Source organism: Acinonyx jubatus, chromosome E4 (genome assembly GCF_027475565.1).
Source record: "Acinonyx jubatus isolate Ajub_Pintada_27869175 chromosome E4, VMU_Ajub_asm_v1.0, whole genome shotgun sequence".
Taxonomy (NCBI): domain Eukaryota; kingdom Metazoa; phylum Chordata; class Mammalia; order Carnivora; family Felidae; genus Acinonyx; species Acinonyx jubatus.
In genome coordinates, this window is record NC_069395.1 from 44,511,936 (window position 1) to 44,532,149 (window position 20,214).

A 20,214-nucleotide genomic window follows, 5' to 3' on the forward strand; every position below is an offset into this window, starting at 1 on the left:
CAGCGCTGAGAGCCAGGTTTGGGTGGAAATGACAAGACCTCCCCCGTCCCCTTGCAGGAGGGCCTTGGTGAGTGGCTTTTATATGCCCTTTTAAGTTGCTGCAAGAGCCACCTGCTGGATCAGCTAAGGCTGGAAGTTCCTCGTGATGATTTGTAACACAATCGAGGTTCCCACATCCTCTCTGTACAGGCTGCTCCTCCGGTCAGATAAAATGCACCCCGGGTGCTCCACAGTTCATTTGTTTATGTTTTCCTCCCTTTACTGCCCTTGTTCTTTTGCTCTTCCAGAATCGCCAGGTTCTTGCTCACCTCTCATTGAACAGGAAACTTTGTTTCCTCTCATAGTGTTTGCTGCTTCCTCTCTGTGCTGGTTTCCAGCCAGTGAGAAGCCCAACCCGTTACTGGTTTGTGGTGGGTGCTGGGCAGCAGACAGCTTGACTTGCCCCGTGTTCTCTCCTCCCCCACTTGCCTGAGAGGAGTGTTTCGGACGGAGTTCCCAAATGTCTGCTAAACCGCAGGGTGTTTTCCGTGACTGATACCTTTCCAAGCTGGGACATCCTTCCCTATATCACTCAGTGTGGGTGGAGAGAGGAAAGGAGCTGCTATCTTAGACATGCCCCATCCATGCCGGGTACTGGTCTAGGTACCCAGTGGAATGGCTGGAATTCTCACAGCCACCTGGTGGACTCAGTGCGGTCCTGACTTTGCAAATCGGGGAGCTCAGATTTGCCCAAGACGCAGCCAGGACGCTCAAGAGCAAGGGCTCAAGGCTAGGTCCCCGGCCCCAGCATCCACATCCTTGAACACACCAGAGGGACTTTAGCTTCTCCGCCCACACCCCCCACCCCACAGAAGGGAACTTGTTCTCCCCACTTCCCCTCTCCCCTAACTCCTGATTCATGAAGAAACTAATGAATTCATGATTTGTGAAGACTTTTGTCCTTGAGCTCTGCTCAGATAGGCTTTGTTTCAAAACAGTGTTCATTCATGCCAGATTCTCCAGGGCACTTCCAATTTGATACAATTTTACAATTCTTAATAAATTCATTTTGGTACATTTATGATAAGTATGATCTCATTTTATACTGTCTTAAGGCATTCCATGTGCAGAAATTCAGTAACTAGGTAAAAAAATTTCTCAGATACCATGCCCTGACTTTTGAATCAAAATGCTTCTCTCTCTGATGCAGACACCAAGACTGCAACACGATCGTCTTTGCTCATCTGTCGGCATTTTTTTTAGGGAGCAAGTTCTGTGTTCCAGACCCTGGAAATGCTGCTGTGCATCCCTCATTGCAGCCCAGCCCCAGGATATTCCAGCACCTTTTCCAAACAGATCCTTGACCAAGCAATCTCAGCTTCCCTCCCCACCCCGCACTGCCATACTGAGAATCAAGAGGGTTTTCTCAACCTTGCTGCAGATGGAACAGCTGTTTCTGCCCTGAGACTCCCTTCTCCAACTCCCATCCATGGACATGTGGGGCAAAGCCCCGAGTGGACAGGCTGATTGCTATCTCTGGGTGCCAAAAAGAAAGTCCTGCGTGCCCCTCCCCAGTTGCCTGCCTCCGGCTGACTCCACTCCCTCCCTATGGATGGGGCTCCACACATGTTGCCTCCAGCCTCTCTGAAGCCCACTCTTTCCAAACCATTGAGTCATTTCCTCTCAGGGACTTTCTCATTAAAACCTTCCTGTTTGCTTTTGCTCTGGAGCTCCACTCCGAGTTGCTGTTTCCTTCTCTGTCCCCACTGAGCTGTAATTAATGGCCCAGCACCTTCCAGCCCTCCCTCCCGCTGCAGTGTTCCTTCCCACTCTCTTCTCTTGGCTGGAATCTCTACACCTTGTACACATTTGTGCAAAGCCCCAGAGTTCCTAAAGCTGTGAGGAAAATGGGGGATACGGGTCTTGTCCTACAAAGTATTGCTTGAAGGATAAATTGGGAAGATGAGTGTCTACAAACAGACACCAGGGAGCAAACCCTCTGACCAACAGCTTGTCCCAGATCTAACTGACACAGCAAACAGAGCGGTGGGGAATAATAACATTTGATTAATGCACTCTGAGCTGCATGACCCTGAGCAGCTGCTGAGTCCCCCGGAAGATGTCTGTGGTCTCTGTGAAGCCCCAGTTTGGAGTGTTGCAGGCACATCTGAGACCTGCTGACCCGGGGACAGTTTGCTGTGTGGTCAGCAGCACCAAGGCAGGACTGGATGGGGCAGAAGAGGCCAGAGGACATCGGGGCTTTCTGATTGAGTGATGGGGCGATGGGAAGAGAGTACAGAGAAAGAAAGGAAATGATCAGACTGAACATGGCACCTTTGTTCTTTCTTCAGGCTTATTTTTTCAGGGAGGCAATTCTCTGATCCGGGCACACAAGAACTATTGTCTATTTCTCATTGCAGGTACAGCCCCAGATTATTCAAGCCCCTTCACCCAGTTTGTGGATCAAATGAAATGTCATGGGCTGTACTGAGAACACTGCCATTTTCGCCCTGTGGGTATTTGATAAATGTTCACTGAAGCAAGTCAAACTGAAGTTCAAAAAGTGTACATGACAGAAAGGATAGACCATAAACTCATCTACTGACCCCAAACCTTCCACTGTCTATTCACTCATCACAGCACCTATCACTAAGAAAAACCCATGGGAGATACTCCTGGGGTGATGGGCCACCCCTCAAATCCCATCATATGGACAGCCTCCTGCTCCAATAATGTGCGAGGCCCACATGGTCTAGCGCCTCCTAATGTGGCTTTGCAGAACTTAAAAACCAGCACACTGTCCCTTAGAAAACCTGCTTTCCAAGTATACTTATCATTGTTAATCATCACCAGTTTGGTGACTTGAACAGAAGGTGAGAGTTGCCTGGTTTTGGTCCTGACTCCTGAACGTTCACTCTGATTCAGAGGAAGCCAGCCTCAGTCCTGCACAGGGTCACCAGCCTCCTCTGTGCTCCACCCAGTTCTCTGCTCTGTGGCCTGGGCATCCTGTGCTATAAATGATCCTGCCTTCTCGAGTCTTAGGTTTTCAATTTCTTCATTCCCACTGGCCTTCTCCAATCTACCGACACGCTGCTTAACTCTTTGTTGCTCTGCCGGCTTCATAGAGCCTTCCCTTTACATCCTGCAGGAGGCGCCACTCTCGCTGGGTAAAGGAGCAGTGTTCCAGTGTTTCCTTTACCTGGAGCACACCTGAGTGGCAACTTGTCGCTGCTCACCTCCTTGTGCAAAGATGGGCACCACGACTGACTTCTACTTGCTGTCTTGTGTCCTTCCCCCACTGCCAACTCTTTACAAGAACCACCTCTCATTCCTTATCCCTCCACGTGCAAAAGTCTTTGTTGACTTCCTACCGTGAAGTCAGTGACCTTTTATTCTTCATCCTGCTTGCCCATCCTTAGCATTTGATACACCTGGCTATCCTTTCCTCTGGAAACCTCCCCTTCCCTGGCCTTCCTGCTTCTTCTGTTCTTTCATGGCTCATCCTCAGTCTCTGACTAGCTCTCTTTCCTTGGTCTTCTCTCTGAAACCTTGATGTTTTTGAATGCTGTGGTCTTAGCCCTCTTATTCTGGATAGCCCCTTCCCTGAGCAATCTCATTTACTCCCATGGCTTAGGCTAAAACTTATATACTGATGACTTTCTTTCCTTTATATTAAATTAAAAATCTCTTATCATTGGGGCACCTCAGTTGGTTGAGCATCCGACTCTTGGTTTTGGCTCAGGTCATGATCTCATGGTTCATGAGATCGAGCCCTGCGTTGGGCTCTGTGCTGACAGCATGGAGCGTGCTTGGGATTCTCTCTCCCTCTCTCTCTGCCCCTCTCCTGCTCTCGCTTGCTCTCTCAAATAAATAAATAAACTTTAACATATATATATTTTTAAACTATCTTATAATTGCAAAGCATCACATGTACTGGTAAACAAATAACAAATAAGAAAATAAAAACACTATTTCCACCAACTAGAGATTACCACTGGTAATCTTATTGTATACCCTTCCAGAATTTTTATGTATTCTTACATATCTTTTTCAAAATGAGAAATATACTATTTTTTAAATTGTTACAGACTCTTTTGTAATTGCTTTCTTTCTAAGGTTAATAATCTGGAACTTTCCATGTCAATACATCTAATCTCATACCTGGTCCACCTTTTATTTCCTCAGTCATCCCCCATATGTCCTCTCTAGCTGGTTTGTCCAGTTAAGGACCAATTCAGGCATGAATATACACGATTGTCATTACATGGATATTTCTTAAGCTCTTTTGCCATAGACAAAAGACATGATATCATGCTTGTTAAATGGATTTGGGCAATTATCTATAAAACATCCCATTTTCTCGATGTGACTAGTTCCTTTTCTGTGTTTCTCTAGAGCTTGTTTCTCTAACCCACTTAATTTTTCATAAAATGGAAGTCAAACGCAAAGTCATAATGAATTTAGGTTAAACCTTGTTATCTAGATTGTATCACAGGAGATGTGAAATTCATACTGCATTTTGTCATAAGATAAGTATGTTCTGACCGACCCACTATTAGGGATCCTAGCATTTGAACTGAAGGCAAATGGCAATCTTACCCTTCCATTGTAGCACTAAGTTTTCACCCTTGTGACTGGAAGGCAAACTGGGTGGTGTTATTTTGGCAATACTATACAAATGTCTGGTGCCCCAATAACCTTATGCCGAAAGCTTTTAACACCAGTTTATACCTGAGTCAATAACTCCACTAAGAGTTTAAAGTGATTATCAACTAGAGTTCTTCGTAGGATATGGATAACACATTTTAGCTAATTAAAGGTTAATTAAGAACATTTTTATGAAGAACCTATTTCCTGAGGTGTGGGCAGGACTACCAGGATTTACAGCCATAAATACTGACAATCATCATTCTGCTGGTTACAGGAGAACCAGCTTCGATGAGGTAAAGTGAAAAAGAATGAGTTCTGGAGTCAGAAAGACCAGAGTTCAAAATGTAGGCTATGCTTCTTACTGATTGTGTGAAATTAGACAAAGTCACCTGGCCTCTGAGCCTCAGTTTCTTCACCTGTAAAACAAGGAGAGTAATAGAATTTACCTCATAGGTTATTTTAAAGATTAAATGCTGAAATGTAATTAGCACAGTGTTGGCAAGAATATAACCTCAGTAGTTTTTTGTTATTAAGATCAGCGATCCTAGCTGCCTGTGGTAGGCAGGATCCCCCAGTGTGGTGCCCGTCTAATCCCCGTGAGTTCAGAAGGACCTCTGAATACAGTGAAATATCACCCCCATGGTTATGTTATATTATATGGCAAAAAGGGAGCTTATCAGGGTGGACCTGACCTGGTCACGTAAGCCCTTTAAAAGCAGAGAGCATTCTCCACTGGTCACAGAGAAGTCGGAACAGTACATTCCAGCTGGCCTGGAAAAAATTAAAAACATCCATGTGGTGAACGGCCTATGTGGCAAGGAGAGCCACTGGCCTCTGGGAGCTGAGCATGATTCCCAGCTGACAGCTGGCAAGAAAATGGGGAACTCATTCCTGCAGCCACAAGGAACTGAATTCTGCCAACACCTTGAATGAGCTCAGATGAGAACCTCGAGTGTCAGATGAGAGCTGCAGCCTGACCCTGACTGCAGCCTTGTGAGACCCTGAGCTGGGATCCCGTGAAGCTGTGCTTTGGATCCTGATCCACGAAACTGTAAGATAATAAATTCGCGTTGCTTTAATCTGCTTAGTTTGTGGCAACTTGTTCACGACAATAGAAGACTAAAATCCCAGCTAGAGTTAATCACCACTGCTTCTGCTGTTCTTGCTGTGCCCATTCCTGTGGCTAATGGCTGTCCTCTAAAGCAAGACTTGATTGCATAAATCATGACATTGCAAGAATGACGAGAGATGTCATTCTTCAGTACAAACCCCTTAGAATGTAAATATTCTCTCTGGCTTCTACTGCTAATGGACTGGCGGTGGTCATGGGGAGGGATGGCTTATAGACCTTTGTGGCTTTAGAAAGGAACAAAAATATCATCAGGGCTGAGTCTTTCCTGGAAGACTCAACTCCTTATGCAAAAGCTCTTTTCTTCATGGGTTCCTGTTTGACACTGAGTCTCTACAAAGGGCTTAGGTGAATCTGAGGCCAAACTCATCCAAATGACCTGGTGAATAGCTTAAGTCCTCAGTGAGTTTACAGTATGTTGGGAAAAGCAGACATCATACAAGCCACACAAACTTACTGTTAGAAGTCGTATTGTGTGCCTTAAAGAAAAAAACATTGAATTATGAAGGCTTTCCTGAGGAAATAATCCTTGAGACGAGATCAAAAGGATGAATAGGGGTTGACTGGGCAAAGGGATGATGATGATGATGATGGTGATGGTGATGAGCATTCCCTGAGGGTAGGAACAGCTCATGGAAATGTCCTGAGGCAGGAAGGGTCATGGCAATTTTAAGGAACCTTAGGACCGATGAGCTAGCAAGAAGAGTTGAGGGTGGAGAGGTAGGGAGGAGCAAATCTTTCAGGTCCTGTTAGGCAATGCTAAGGATATCCGTCTCAGTCCAGCTTTCTCTTTAAAAAAAAGACCACCGTGGCTGTGATGGATTATATGGAGCAGGGACAGGTGCAGAAAAACCAGTTAGGAAGCAATTGTAGCAATCCAGACAGAAGGTCAGGGTGGCTGTGACTACGATCATGGCGGTGGAAGAGAACTTAGATCAAACAAATTTAATTCAGGGATTTTTAATTTTTCCAGTTTTTAAAAATTAAGAAAACATTTTCCAATCATCTCTATCATTCCATGGAGAAGTCACACTCATTCATTTACTTATTTGATAAATATGTGTATTGTGTTATTATGTGCCAGGCATAATTCTGGGCATGGGAATAGAGTAACGAATGAAAAAAGAGCAAAAATCCCTGCTTCCAAGGAGCTTTCGAGTAAGTTAGATAATAAGCAAGAAAAATAAGGAATACGTAAAATATATTTGATAGCAACAAGTGCTAAGGAGAAAGTTAAAGTTGAAAAGGGAGGGGCGCCTGGCTGGCTTAGTCGGTTAAGCGTCAGACTTCAGCTCAGGTCGTGAACTCATGGCTTATGAGTTTGATCCCTGCGTTGGGCTGTGCTGACAGCTCAGAGCCTGGAGCCTGCTTTGGATTCTGTGTCTCCCTCTCTCTCTGCCCCTCCCCTGCTCACTCTCTCTCTCTCTCTCTCTGTCTCAAAAATAAACATTAAAACAATGTTTTTAAGTTCAAAAGGGAGAAAAGGATGTGTTAGAAGATCATATTATATATGTCCAGACAAGATCTCACTAAGAAAGTGACATTGGAGAGATGATCTGAAGGAGGTTAGGGATCAAGGCATGCAGCTATTGGGGGTGGGGTGGGTCAGGGAAGAGGACTCTAGCCAGAGGGAACAGCAAGTACAAAGCCTCTGAGGTAGGAATGTGACTGCTGTTTTCCAGAGGGCAATTATGGCTGGAGAAGAATGGGCAGAGGAATGTATCAGTCATCTATCTCACAAGAATGGTGAGTAACAAACAACCTCAGAACCTCAGTGGCACACAATCATTTAGTTTTACTCGTGAGTCTAAAGATCACTGGGGTGGTTCTGCTGAGATGAGCTGAGTTTGTCAAGGCTCACTCAATGCCTATGCAGTCAGCTACAAGTCAGCACAGTTTTGCTGATCTTGTCTCGGCTCCCTCACACATCTCAGTCTTAGATAAGACAACTGGATTGACTTAGCTCTGCTCCATATGTCTGTGTGCCTCACATCTTCCAGTAGGCTGATATTCTGTTCTTATGTCATAGCAGGAGTGTGGAGGGAGGAGGAGGAGGAGAGAAAGGAAAAAGAAAGTAAGAAGAGAGGAAAGAGAGAAAGAGGACAAGAGAAGGGGAGAGAGAGAGAGAGAGAGGAGATGGGGAGGAGGGAGAGTACACAGCGCACACAAAACCTCTTAAGGTCTGGGTTCAGAACTGAAACAATGGCACATTCTATTGACCAAAGAAATTCATGAGACCAGCTTAGTTTCCAGGGATGGAGAACAAATCCCACTTCTTTTGGGGGAGACTGTCGAAGTCACACTGCAAACGGTGTGAGTATAGTGAGGGATGGAGAATTAGGACCAGTTGTTGTCGTGAGTCTGCCACATTAAACTAGTGGGAGATAAAGTCAGAGAAGTCATGGGAATCTAGATGGTGTGGGGCCTTGCAGGCCAAAGTAAGTCCTTTGGCTTTTGCTCTGAGATGAGAAACAAATGGAGGGTTTCCAAGAGAAGAGTGAGACAGGCTAACTTCTATTTTCATGGAATCACTCTGGCTGTAAGGTTAAGAATAGACTGAAGTGGGGAAGGAGACAGTGAGGAGGCTACCACAGCAATCCAGGCAAGAGGCAATGGTGGCTTGGCCTGGAAAATAGTAATAGTAGTGTTGAGAAGTGGTCTCGCATCTTGGCTCATAGAGGAGGGAATGAACACCAACATTTTGGTATTTTCTTCATATGAAGAGAAATGCAGGGGAGGAAGGTTTCTCCTCTCTGTCTCCTCCCCATTGCGCACCCCTTCTCAGACAAAAAAAAGACAAATGTGATAGGCAAGAGTCTGACATTTCCTGGGACATGCTTTAGTAATGGGCAGGGACTTACTCTGTCTGCTGAGCAAAACCAGTCCAGAATGTTCCCTTCACTGGAAGTGTGCTGCTAGATAGCGGGCTCCTACTCTACCCCCTGGTAGTTGGGGGTGTGAGGCAGCCCTGGTCCTCACAGGTGCCTGGTGAATGAACTTGGGTTGACTCTGCATACCCAACTCTCAGATACACACTGAGTTGAGCAGGTCTCAAGGTCTGGTTGCAGTGGGAGTAAGAGGCTTCATTCGACCTCAGCCTTGTTTCTTTGCATTCAGAATCTTTGGGTCAGCCAGTCCCCCACTTAGTTCCCTTTGTATGAGTTCCCCCACTGGTGACAAGAGAGGTGAGTCACAGAACCTGAAGGCCTAACATCAACATCAAGCTCAACTGAGAATTTGCTGCCATGTTAACCCTTGGCATAGTCTTCCTTTCTTTTTTTCTGGTTTTAGGTAGTCTTTCTTCATCCCTCTATCCCTTTTTCTGAGCCATATTTGAAAGAATGTGAAATTACATTTTTATTAGTGATGCCTCCCTTAGTTTCAAGTAACAGAAACACATTTAAGCTCTCTTAAAGACAAAGCTAGAATTTGTTTTGAAGAAACAAATTTGTCTCAAGACCCAAGGGCAGATACATAGTAGACTTCATAAATAAACTATGGAGTGCATGGGTGGCTCAGTTGGTTAAGCGTCCAGCTCTTGGTTTTGGCTCAGGTCATGATCTCATGGTTTGTGGGTTTGAGCCCCACATCGAGCTGTCAGCACAGAGCCTGCTTGGGATTCTGTCTCTCCCTCTGTCTCTGCCCCTCCCCTGCTCTCTCTCTCTCTCTCTAAATAAATAAACTTATTTTAAAAATTAAAAAAAAAGAGAAATAAACTATAGCCAGAGCTTCAAATGCAGTCAGGACTTTCCCTTCCGTCCCTAGAGGAGGTGAACACACACCCTAGTTTGCACAGAACTATCCTGGTTTACATCTGCCAGATGTAAACAACAGGCAGAAACCACACAGTGACTTAAATAAGGGAAGCTTAATATAAATATTTTTAAATTTTTGATAAAAGAGCAATTATAAGATATAGGGAAAGTCTATGTGGTATCCTAGGGCCAAGAGAGAGCACCTAAGGAGAGACAGATATGAAAGGGGACCCCCTTCCCAAGGCTGGAATTGCAACCATTGGATGGCAGAGAGATTTGCCCAGACCAGAGCTGGTCTGCAATCCGTGAGCAAGCAGGAAGCAACTCTCTGGGGCACAGGTTGGGCATAGAAAATCTGCAGCCAGCGGTCTGGCACAGGAGCTTGAAGAGAGAGTGGGGTGCCATTGAAGACAGGAGGCTTGGAATATACCATGTCCATGTCAAGACGTCCAGGTGATCACTGGCCAGGTTGGGGCTGTAAAGTCACCAAGGGACCATGAGTTCTGAGCCTGTGGCTGGGATAGAGTACCACCAACTGACAATGCGGCTGCCAGAACCAGCAGGAAGGCCCCTTCCTCCTGCATTATCCCTCTAGTACCCTCTCCTGAGAAACCTCAACAGGTGTTCTTTGTAGGGGAGAAATGCTTTAAAGGAATTCCATTTGTTATTGTGGAACCTGTATGGAAGGGTGAATTCGGATCTGAGTGACAATAAATTGCTAACTGATGCAGCTCTCAACAATACCCTGGTACGAATGATTAATTCCCAGAATAGTCAGATTCATAGAGAAAGAATGTAGAAGAGTAATTACCAAAGGCTGGGAGCATGGGGGAATTGGAGAAGTATTGTTCACTGGGTAGAGTTTCAGTTTGGGACGATGAAAAGGTTCTGGGGATGGATGGTGGTGAAGGTTGCACAACAATATAATGTACTGAATGCCACTGAATTACACATTCAAAAAGGATTACAATAGTAAATTCTACATTGTACATATTCTATCACAATTACAAAAAAGGTTAATTCATGGTCACTGTATTTGTCTCTCACCTCTGCTCCACTCTGTACATTAACTTTCTTCTTCGTTTCTCTGTTTCTCTTCGATACCCTGGAAAATCTGGCTGCCGACAGCTCTTGACCTAAAACAGCTCTTCTTTTCTCAAGAAAGCAGCCACACTGAGTCTGGCTCTCACAAGTCTGTCTTGCAAATTCTCATGTAAGTTCTGCAGCTGCGTTGGTCCAGTGCTCATCTTGGCCATTGGGCCAGTATCACCTGATACAGACGACTTTGCAGAAGTGTTTGTGTGTGGTGTTAGGGGTAGGATGGAAGAGGGAGAGGAAACTGTAGTGACAAAACAAGGGAAATCTGCTATAATCATTTAATGGCTCCCCTTCTCTCCCTTCCAGAGTTTTAACTAAATAGGGAAGCCAGGCAAATAAGTAAATAAGTAAATATTTTAAAATTCACATTAAGAGGGAAACCAATAAGTAAAATAATGCCAGATCAGTCAAATATTTTTCCTCCTTTCCACCTGTGCTAGTGGTCTGAATTAATAATAGAGGCATACGGCCGAATAATCAGAATTATTCATCAAGCTAATTAACCATATATAGTTTTCTAAGTAGCCACAAAATGGTGGAAATCTTTATTCATACATATATAGTGAGATTTACAAATGTATTGTGGTTGTTACAGTGATTATCATTTTTTATCTTTGTAGGCACAACTTCTTGAATTGATATATATTCCCATCAGGTGCTTCAGAGAAGCTCTGACCTTTTTCTCAACAGGCAAAAATGTGCATTTTGGCACCAGATTATCGGATGGAAAAATACAGGCATTTTCCAAGCCCTAAACACAGAGTGTGCCATCTATTAGTTTGGATTTCTTCCTTAACTATCATCATACTAATATGTGGTGGTTTTTCCAAGAAGAAATGAATCCAAATCTATTTTGGACTCAGAATCCCGGAAGCCTGGGTTTTATCACTGGCTGATCACAGATGCACTGAAAATGGGTAAGTCACCTCCATCTTTGTCTGAATTTCTCCATCTGGCAAATGTAAATTCTGACACTCGCCATCAGATAATGTTTGCAAAATGTTTGATGGTCCTTGCTGGTAGACGGTATGTAATTGCAAACAGTTGGATCATTTTTTTTCTGTCCTAAAAATTCTTCTCTTTTTCTAGAAACTATTTTTAAATTAAAAATGTCACTTTTAAAGTATGGGCACATGGCAATAAAATTCAGTTGGTAGTAGAAAGTAATTTTTTTAAAAAGTAAAGGTCTTTCTCTATGGCATTCCCCAGAAGTAACAGCTTAAGAGTTTCCTATTTTTAATCCTTCTGAGGCGAACCTCTGCAATAATAATTTATTATCCCTTTATTTTTGATGTATCAGCTTCAAAGTACAGCTGATGGGCCCCCTTATGAAAGATGAGGAGCTTGGCTCATTTACACTTTCCTTCAACAACCACTGCCAGATATATTTCATTTTTTTATTATTCCTTTAGATGCGTCGATAGCTTTGTACAATGTATTCAACCTTCCATTTCTTGATCCATCAATTTTAGGCAGGATGTCAATACTTCCCTCTAAGTTAATGAGAGATTTAACAGCCCTACCTTTCCCTCCTCCTCTCTTGGTCACAGTATCACAGAGTCAGTTCATCATATAGTTAATTTACATGGTCAAATGTATAGAATTTATTAGTTCTGATATAATTAATTTTGGTGTGTTTTGGCCATGTATTAAGTCTAAAAACAGCCAGAATTTATAATATTTTAATTAGATGAATACTATTGATTATACAATTTCATTCCATTCAAATAAAAAAATATTTATTGATTGGATATGCAGTACCAGCACCGTGCTAAGTGCTAAAGATACATCAATGCACAGAACAGAGAAAAAAAAACAAACCTGCCTTCGTAGAGCTTACCTTTTAATGTATATGTGTGGACTCAGAGAAAAAGTGATGAAACTATTTCATTTAACCTGTGCTGATAGAAAAAGAAATGCCCAGGGGCACCTGGCTGGCCCGGTAAGTAGAGCATGTGACTCTCAGTCTCAGGGTTGTAAGTTCAAGCCCCCATGTTGGGCATGGAGTCTACCGGAAGGAAGGAAGGAAGGAAGGAAGGAAGGAAGGAAGGAAGGAAGAAGGAAGGAAGGAAGGAAGGAAGGAAGGAAGGAAGGAAGGAAGGAACAGATGTAAATTGGGAGGAGGAGGGAGAAATAGAGGAAGCAGGGCACTGAATTTTTATAATGCATTATTATCATATGCCTTCACTTTCTTACTAAAATAATAATTTAAAATTTACAGCAATTTAGAAGAAATTTACTTCTTGAAGTTATTCTTTCCAAGGCCTCCTCATTTGCTAATGTAGTTTGGGTTGCTAATTTGTGAAACCTGGTTTTCAATATCATTTTGCTGGGTTTTTGTTGTTGTTTTTTACTGCATGTATTTTTGTATTTTTTTCCAATTTTACTTTGTATTAAGCAGTTGGGCTTGGGCAATTGTTATTTGTATGGCTTGCCTTTCTCTTTTCTTTATCCTTCTGTATAAATTCTAAAATCATTATTTCACGAAGCATCATATTTCATATAAGGACATTATCTTTACCATTTTACTCTCCCATTTCATTGATAGTTTTTACTGGGTATAAAATTATTTGTTCAAAATCAATTTCCATTAGAACTCTGAATGTGTTTCTCTGTTATCCCAATGGAAAAGTTTGATGTCAATCTGATTTTCACTCCGGCAAGGCTAACTTGTCCTACTCACTCACCACCACATAAGCATGAAATATTTTTTTTTAATTTTTTTTAATCTTTATTTTTGAGAGAGAGAGTACAAGCGGGAGAGGAACAGAGACAGGAGACACAGAATCCGAAGCAGGCTCTAGGCTCCCAGCTATCAGCGCAGAGCCCAACACGGGGCTCGAACCCATGAACTGCGAGATCATGACCTGTGCTGAAGTTGGATGCTTAACTGACTGAGCCACCCAGGCGCCCCATGAAATATTTTTGTCTTTAACCTTGGCTTAAACACATTTCACAAGGATGTATTTAAGTGTGAACATTTTTTATATTAATTGTGCTGGTTACCTCCAAGTTGCTGACATTCATAAGATTCTTATTTGTCTTCAGCTATGGAAAAATTTCCTCTATTATATTTTGGGATAAATTCTTGACCTTTTAAAAATCATACTGATTAGATTTATGCCCTTTTCTATTACTTCTCCATATTTTTTTCATTCTTCTCATAATTCACTTCTCTGCTTTTTTGCTCTATATTTTGGGATACTTATCTAACGAGATGGATCACTGGTAAATTCTACCCAACATTTAAGGAAGAAATTATACCAATTCTCTACCATCTCTTTCAGAGAATAGAAGCAGAAGGAATGTTACCTACCTCATTCTATTTGGCCAACATAACCCTAATTCCAAAATCAAAGACATTATAAGAAAACAAAACTGTAATATTCCTCACGAATATAGATGGAAAAATCCTCAACAAAATACTAGAGAATTGAATTAAACAATGTATAAAAAAGAATTATATACCAAGAAGAAGTGGGATTTATCCCAAGTATGTAAGGCTGGTTCAACATTTAAAAATGAAGTAATGTAATCATATCAAGAGGCTAAAGAATAAAAATCACATGATCGTATCAATAAATGCAGAAAAACATTTGGCAAAATCCAATACCCATTTGTGATCAAAAATGCTCAGTAAACTAGAAATAGAGGGGAACTTTCTCAACTTGATAAAGAATATCTACAGAAACCCCTACAGTTAACATCATACTTAATGGTGATAAACTTCAATATCAGATACAAGGAAGTTCCCTCTCACCACTGCCTTTAAACATTGTAATGGGATTCCTAATTAAGGTAATAAGACAAGAAAAAGAAATAACAGATATAAGTTGGAAAGGAAGAAATAAAACTGTCTTTGTTTGCGGAGGACATGATTGTCCATGTAGAAAATCAGAAGGAATCAATAAGAAAAAAAAAACCCTAGAATTAATTAAGTGCTTATCATAAGGTTTTAGGATACACAGTTAATATTAAAAAGTCAATCACTTTTCAGTATACTAGCAATTAACAAGTGGAATCTGAAATTAAAAACAATACCATTTTTATTAGCACTCCCTAAAATGAAATACTTAGGTATAAATCTAACAAAAGCTGGACAAGATCTTTATGAGGAAAACTACAAAACTCTGATGAATGAAATCAGAGAAGAATTAAATAAACTGAACTAATGGAGAGATATTCAATATTGTCAAGATGTCACTTCTTCCCAACTTGATGTGTAAATTCAATACAATCGAAATCAAAATCCCAGCAAATTATCTTGTGGAAATGGATAAATTGATTCTAAAATTTATAGAGAGGCAAAAAGCTCAGAATAGCAAACACAATATTGAAGGAGATGAATAAACTCAGAAGACTCACACTAGCCAACTTTAGAATTTACTATACAGCTACAGCAGTCAAGACAGTGTGGTATTGGTAAAAGAATAGACAAATAAATCAATGCAACAGAATAGAGAGTCAATGAATATATGCAAGTAGATATAGTTAGATGATGTTTGGCAAAAGAGTAAAAGCAATATAGTAAAATGTAGTCTTTCCAATAAATGGTGCTGGACCACCTGGATATCCACAGGCCAAAAAAAAAAAAAAAAAAAAGGAATCTAGACACAGACCTTATACTATTCACAAAAATTAACTCAGAATAGACCAGAGACCTAAATGCAAAAAACAAAACTAAAAAGCTAGAAAATAATAGGAGAAAACATTGATCATCTTGGGTATTGCAAGGACTTTTTGGATATGACACCCAAGGCATGATCCATGAAAGAAATAATTGGTAAGCTGGACTCCATTAAAATTAAAAACTTGACTTCTGTGAAAGACAATATCATGGGCATGAGAAGACAAACCACAGCCTGGGAGAAAATATTTGCAAAAGACATGTCTGATAAAGGATTGTTATCTGAAATATGCAAGGAACTCTTTAAACTCAACAATAAGAAAACTAGCAACTGGATTTAAAAATGGCCAGAGACTTTAACAGACACCTCACCAAAGAGGATATGCAGATAGCAAATAAGTATATGAAAAAAATGCTCCACATCATATATTATTAGGGAAATGAAAATTAAAACAACGAGATACCACGACATACCTATGAAAATGGCTAAAATCCACAACACTAACAATACCAAATGCTGATGAGGATACAGAGCAACCGAAACTCTCATGTACTGCTTGTGAATTCAAAATGGTACAATCACTTTAGAAGACAGTTTGGCAGTCTTTTATAAAACTAAACACTCTCTTACCGTATATGATCCAGCAATCCTGCTCATCGGTATTTATTCAAAGGAGTTAAAAAATTATGTCCACACAAAAATGTTGTGCACAGATGTTTACAGCATCTTTATTCAGTGCCAAAATTTGGAAGCAGCAAAGATGTTCTTCAGTAGATGAATGGGTAAATAAACTGTGGTACATCTAGACAATTGATATTAGTGGCAAAAAGAAACAACCTATCAAGCCATGAAAAGACACGAAGGAAACTTAAATGATATTACTAAGTGAAAGAAGCCAATCTGAAAAGGCTATATACTGCATAGAAACCATATGACATCCTGAAAAAGGCAAAGTTATAGAGACGTGAAAAGATCAGTGGTTGCCAGGAGTTTGGGGGCAGGGAGGGAGGGATGAATAGGCGTGGCAGTGAAAATACTCTGTATGATACTATTCTGATAGATGTATGTCATTATACATTTGTTCAGACCCAGAGAATGTACAACATCGAGAGTGAACCCTGATGTAAACTATGGACTTTGGGTGATTATGCTGTGTCAGTGTAGGTTTATCAGTTATAACATATGTATCACTTTAGTGGGAGATAATGGGGGAGGCTATATATTTGTGGGGGCTGGGAGTATATGGGAACTCTCTGGACTTAAAATTGCTCTTAAAATATTGTCTTTATTTAAAAATTATGCTAATTCTAAGAAGCCAGCCTCAGAAGACCAATATTGTATGATTCCACTGATATGAAATGTTCAGAATAAGCAAATCTGCAGACAGAACGTAGGGGAGGGATTGCCTCGGGCTGGCAGAATAGTAGGTTTAGGGAGATGGAAAAAGGGTACACAGCTTCTACTCGGTAATGAAAACATTGTAAAATTGATTGCAGTGATTTGCACCAACTCTCTAAAAGCCACTTACTTGTATACTTCAAAAAATAAGATTGGGTCAGGAGGCAGTATTGAACAGGGTTTAAGAACATAGACTTTGGAATTAGCCTGACCTGAGTTTACTGACTTTACTACGTACTGGTTGTGTGACTTCTCACACAGTTCTCTCTGAATCTCCACTTCCACATCTGGAAAATACAAATAAAGTCATCACGCACACATGCGCGCACACACACACACACACAAACACACCTCAAAGAGTCTGGACAGTATCCTGAGGAACCAGGGCAGGGGAAGCCAAAGGTTCCCACCCTCTCCTCTGCAGCAGCACTCACCTCACTGACTGGGCGCCATGGCAAAGAGGCAGCTCCCTGTTGCCATCCTTGCCACAGGGAGGGAAGACAGATCAAATTCAGTGAGACACCAACTGATTGTCACCTTCTCTTGGCCCTTCCTTTCTCTGTGAATTTGGTCAATACCAGACCCATGTCCATAAAGACCCTTCCTCAGATTTGAAAAATGGATAGGGGGTGAAAGAGAGCAAGAAATGAACTCTAAAAATCTCTCACCATCATGATGCTATAGCAAAGGTCCCAGGTGCACTGCAGACAAAGATTGGACATTTATCAAGTAAAAACTGCAGGCTAGGATGAATTACTTCATTGGATGTGGAAATTACAAGTGGTACTTAAATGCTAGCTGCTTTTGGCACGGACAAAGTGGATTAATCATTATGGTGTAATATAAAGTCCAGATGAAACAAAGTCAGCCCAGCAATTTTAGCTGGAGAGGACAGTGTAAACACTACAAAAACAACCAGGCAAAAAAATATAAACTGTGGAGAGCAGCCATTTCCAAAGCCACTCAGGAACCAGTTTTCCAAGAGAATGTTTTATCTCAAGCCAAGTGGACCTAAGATTAAAACCCTAAGATTAAAGCCTCTTGTATCTACTCATCCATGGTTATCAATAAAGGACCACTCATCCAAGGGAAAAGTATCCCAACTCATTTTTTTTTTTTTACTTACTTCATTCTGATCTATAATTGACTCTTACTGCGAAGACAACAATGAAGCCGTGACTAATATTTTGTCAGGAAGCAAATCCACCCTACATATCAGTACAAAACTGGAAGTAGCCATCGGGGGTGGCTGGTTCTAAGCAAGATGATAATGATGACATAGAGTCGTGAAATGTCCAAGCTAAAGGGAAAATAAGAATATTAAACATGATGTGACAATACAATGATTATAGCAAACATTTATTAAGAACTTAATATGTCCAGGAAGTATTTAATAATTTACATGTTTTAATTCATTGAACCCCAAGCATACCCCTATAAGATAGGTACAACCAATATTCCCATTATTTAGGGGTGGTTAGGTGGCCCCATCAGTTAAGAGCCTTACTCCTCATTTGGCTCAGGTCATGATCTCACAGCTGATGGGGCTGACCCCACGTCAAGTTCTGCGCTGACTGCGTGAAGCTTGCTTGGGATTCTCTCTCCTTTTCTCTCTGCCCTGTCCCCACTCATTCATTCTGTCTCTGTCTCTGTCTGTCTCTCTCTCTCTCTCTCTCTCTTAAAAGAAATAAATAAACTTAAAAAAAATTCCCATTATTCAGAAGATAAAACCGAGGATAGAGACCAACTCTCTCATTGGGCACTTCTGAAAACTGAGGCCAAAGGTAGTGAGAAAACTTGCATGTAGTTATTGAAGTTTGTTGTATTTCCTTCAAACATCCTTCATCATTCTTTACCTTCTTCCTCTTCACTCCATTTCAGGTGCTCAGTTCACTCTTTTTTTTAAATAAAGAAACCCATTTTCAGGCAAAAATCCTATATTAGCCGTTTACCCCATACTTGTCAAGGTCACTGCCATCCAAATGATGCTGATGTCAAATCCAATGTTTAGTTCTCCATCTTCCTCTTATTTGTCCCATCAGCAGCAATTGACATAATCAATCTCTCTCTCCCTTCCTCCTTGGAAATCTTTTCTTCTTTTGGTTTCTGGTACACTATTCTCTCTTAAATTTCCTTCTACCTCAGTGGTAGCTACTTCAATGTCTCTTTTATTGGTTCCTTCTCTTTTCCCTGACTCTAAGCCTGGGACTTAGTTATTGGACCTCTTCTCTTCCATAACTATACTCACTCCCTTGGTGATTCCTTCTAGTCACATGGCTTTAAATGTGATTACTGAATTTATATGTTCAGTCATGACTTTGTCCCAGAAGCCCAGACACATACATTCTACTTGACACATATGTCTACTTGACATCCCCACTTGGATTTCTAAGTGACATCTCAAACACTAACCGAAACCAAAGGTGTGATTTCTCCCTATCAAACCTGCTTTGCCCAGTCTTCCCTACACCCATAAATGGCAACTCGACCCTTCCAGTTGCTTAAGTCAAGAATCTTGAAATCATCCTGATTCCTCTCTTTATCCCATATTCATTTGAACAAATTCTGTGGCTCTACTATCAACTACACCTACAATTCAATGCCTTCTTGCCATCTCCATAACTATTGCACTGGTCTGGTCCAAGTCTCTATCATCTTGCCTGGATTGTCCTAATAGTATCCTAATTGCTCAGGTTTTCCAACTCTGTCCCACTGCAGTAGCTAGAGGGCTCTTTTAAAAGTATAAGTTAAAAATCCTCCAATAGCTTCATATGTCACTCGGGGAAATGACCAAATTCCTTCACTGGTTCATAGGCTCTATGTGCTTTGCAAGTGTTTTAACCCCACCCAAATATCTCTCTGACCTCTCTCTCTTACTTATAACTTCCTTTAGGCCATTTGTTTTTGGTATCTTTGTTGTTCTTGAATTGAGCCGTATGCCTACCTCACGGTCTTTGCATGTGCTATTTTTCAGTCTGGAACACTTTTCTCCAGATATATGCATGACTGGCATCATTCTTACTTTATTTAATTTTTGCTGTGCTCAAAACTCACTTTATTAGAGAAGCCATCTACTACAAATAACAAGACAGCATTTCTGTATTCCTGATACTCTATATCTTGATTTAAGCCTTAGCAATTATGATACTTGATTATTATATATTTAGTTATTTATTATTGGTCTCTCCCAATTAATTATGAGCCACATGAACTCAGAGATTTTGTTTTTTTTGTTCACAACCCCCAGCACCTCAAACAATGCTTGACACTATTGAGTGAATTAATTAATTAATTAAATCAGATTGTTACCTATTGCGGGCCTACTGACAATTAAGACTTATCTCTCATTGGAGAAACAAAGGTATCTATCCTATCAAAGAACTTCAAGACTTAGATATGGTGATGGTGAATGTATCCATGAAATTATTCTTCATGAGGTCCCTGACTCTGTCTTCTTATGGATTTATCCTGATAACTATTTCTTTAAGAATTCACTTAAAAATTAAAATTAATGATAAAATAATGACTATATTGCTTTAGTTTGGACAGGGCTCTTTCAGGCCTTAAAATAAGTTGA

General features: G+C 41.1%; 1 protein-coding gene across 1 annotated transcript in view; it reads left to right on the forward strand.

Moving 5' to 3' along the window:
* Positions 1 to 20,214, forward strand: part of TSEN15 (tRNA splicing endonuclease subunit 15) — a 122,386-nt gene that overhangs the window by 86,020 nt on the left and 16,152 nt on the right. The window contains exons 7-9 of the transcript XR_008293343.1: positions 7,441 to 7,504; positions 10,642 to 10,726; positions 11,302 to 11,528. The gene's annotated coding sequence lies outside the window, so the exon portion shown is untranslated. The remainder of the gene's footprint in view (positions 1 to 7,440; positions 7,505 to 10,641; positions 10,727 to 11,301; positions 11,529 to 20,214) is intronic.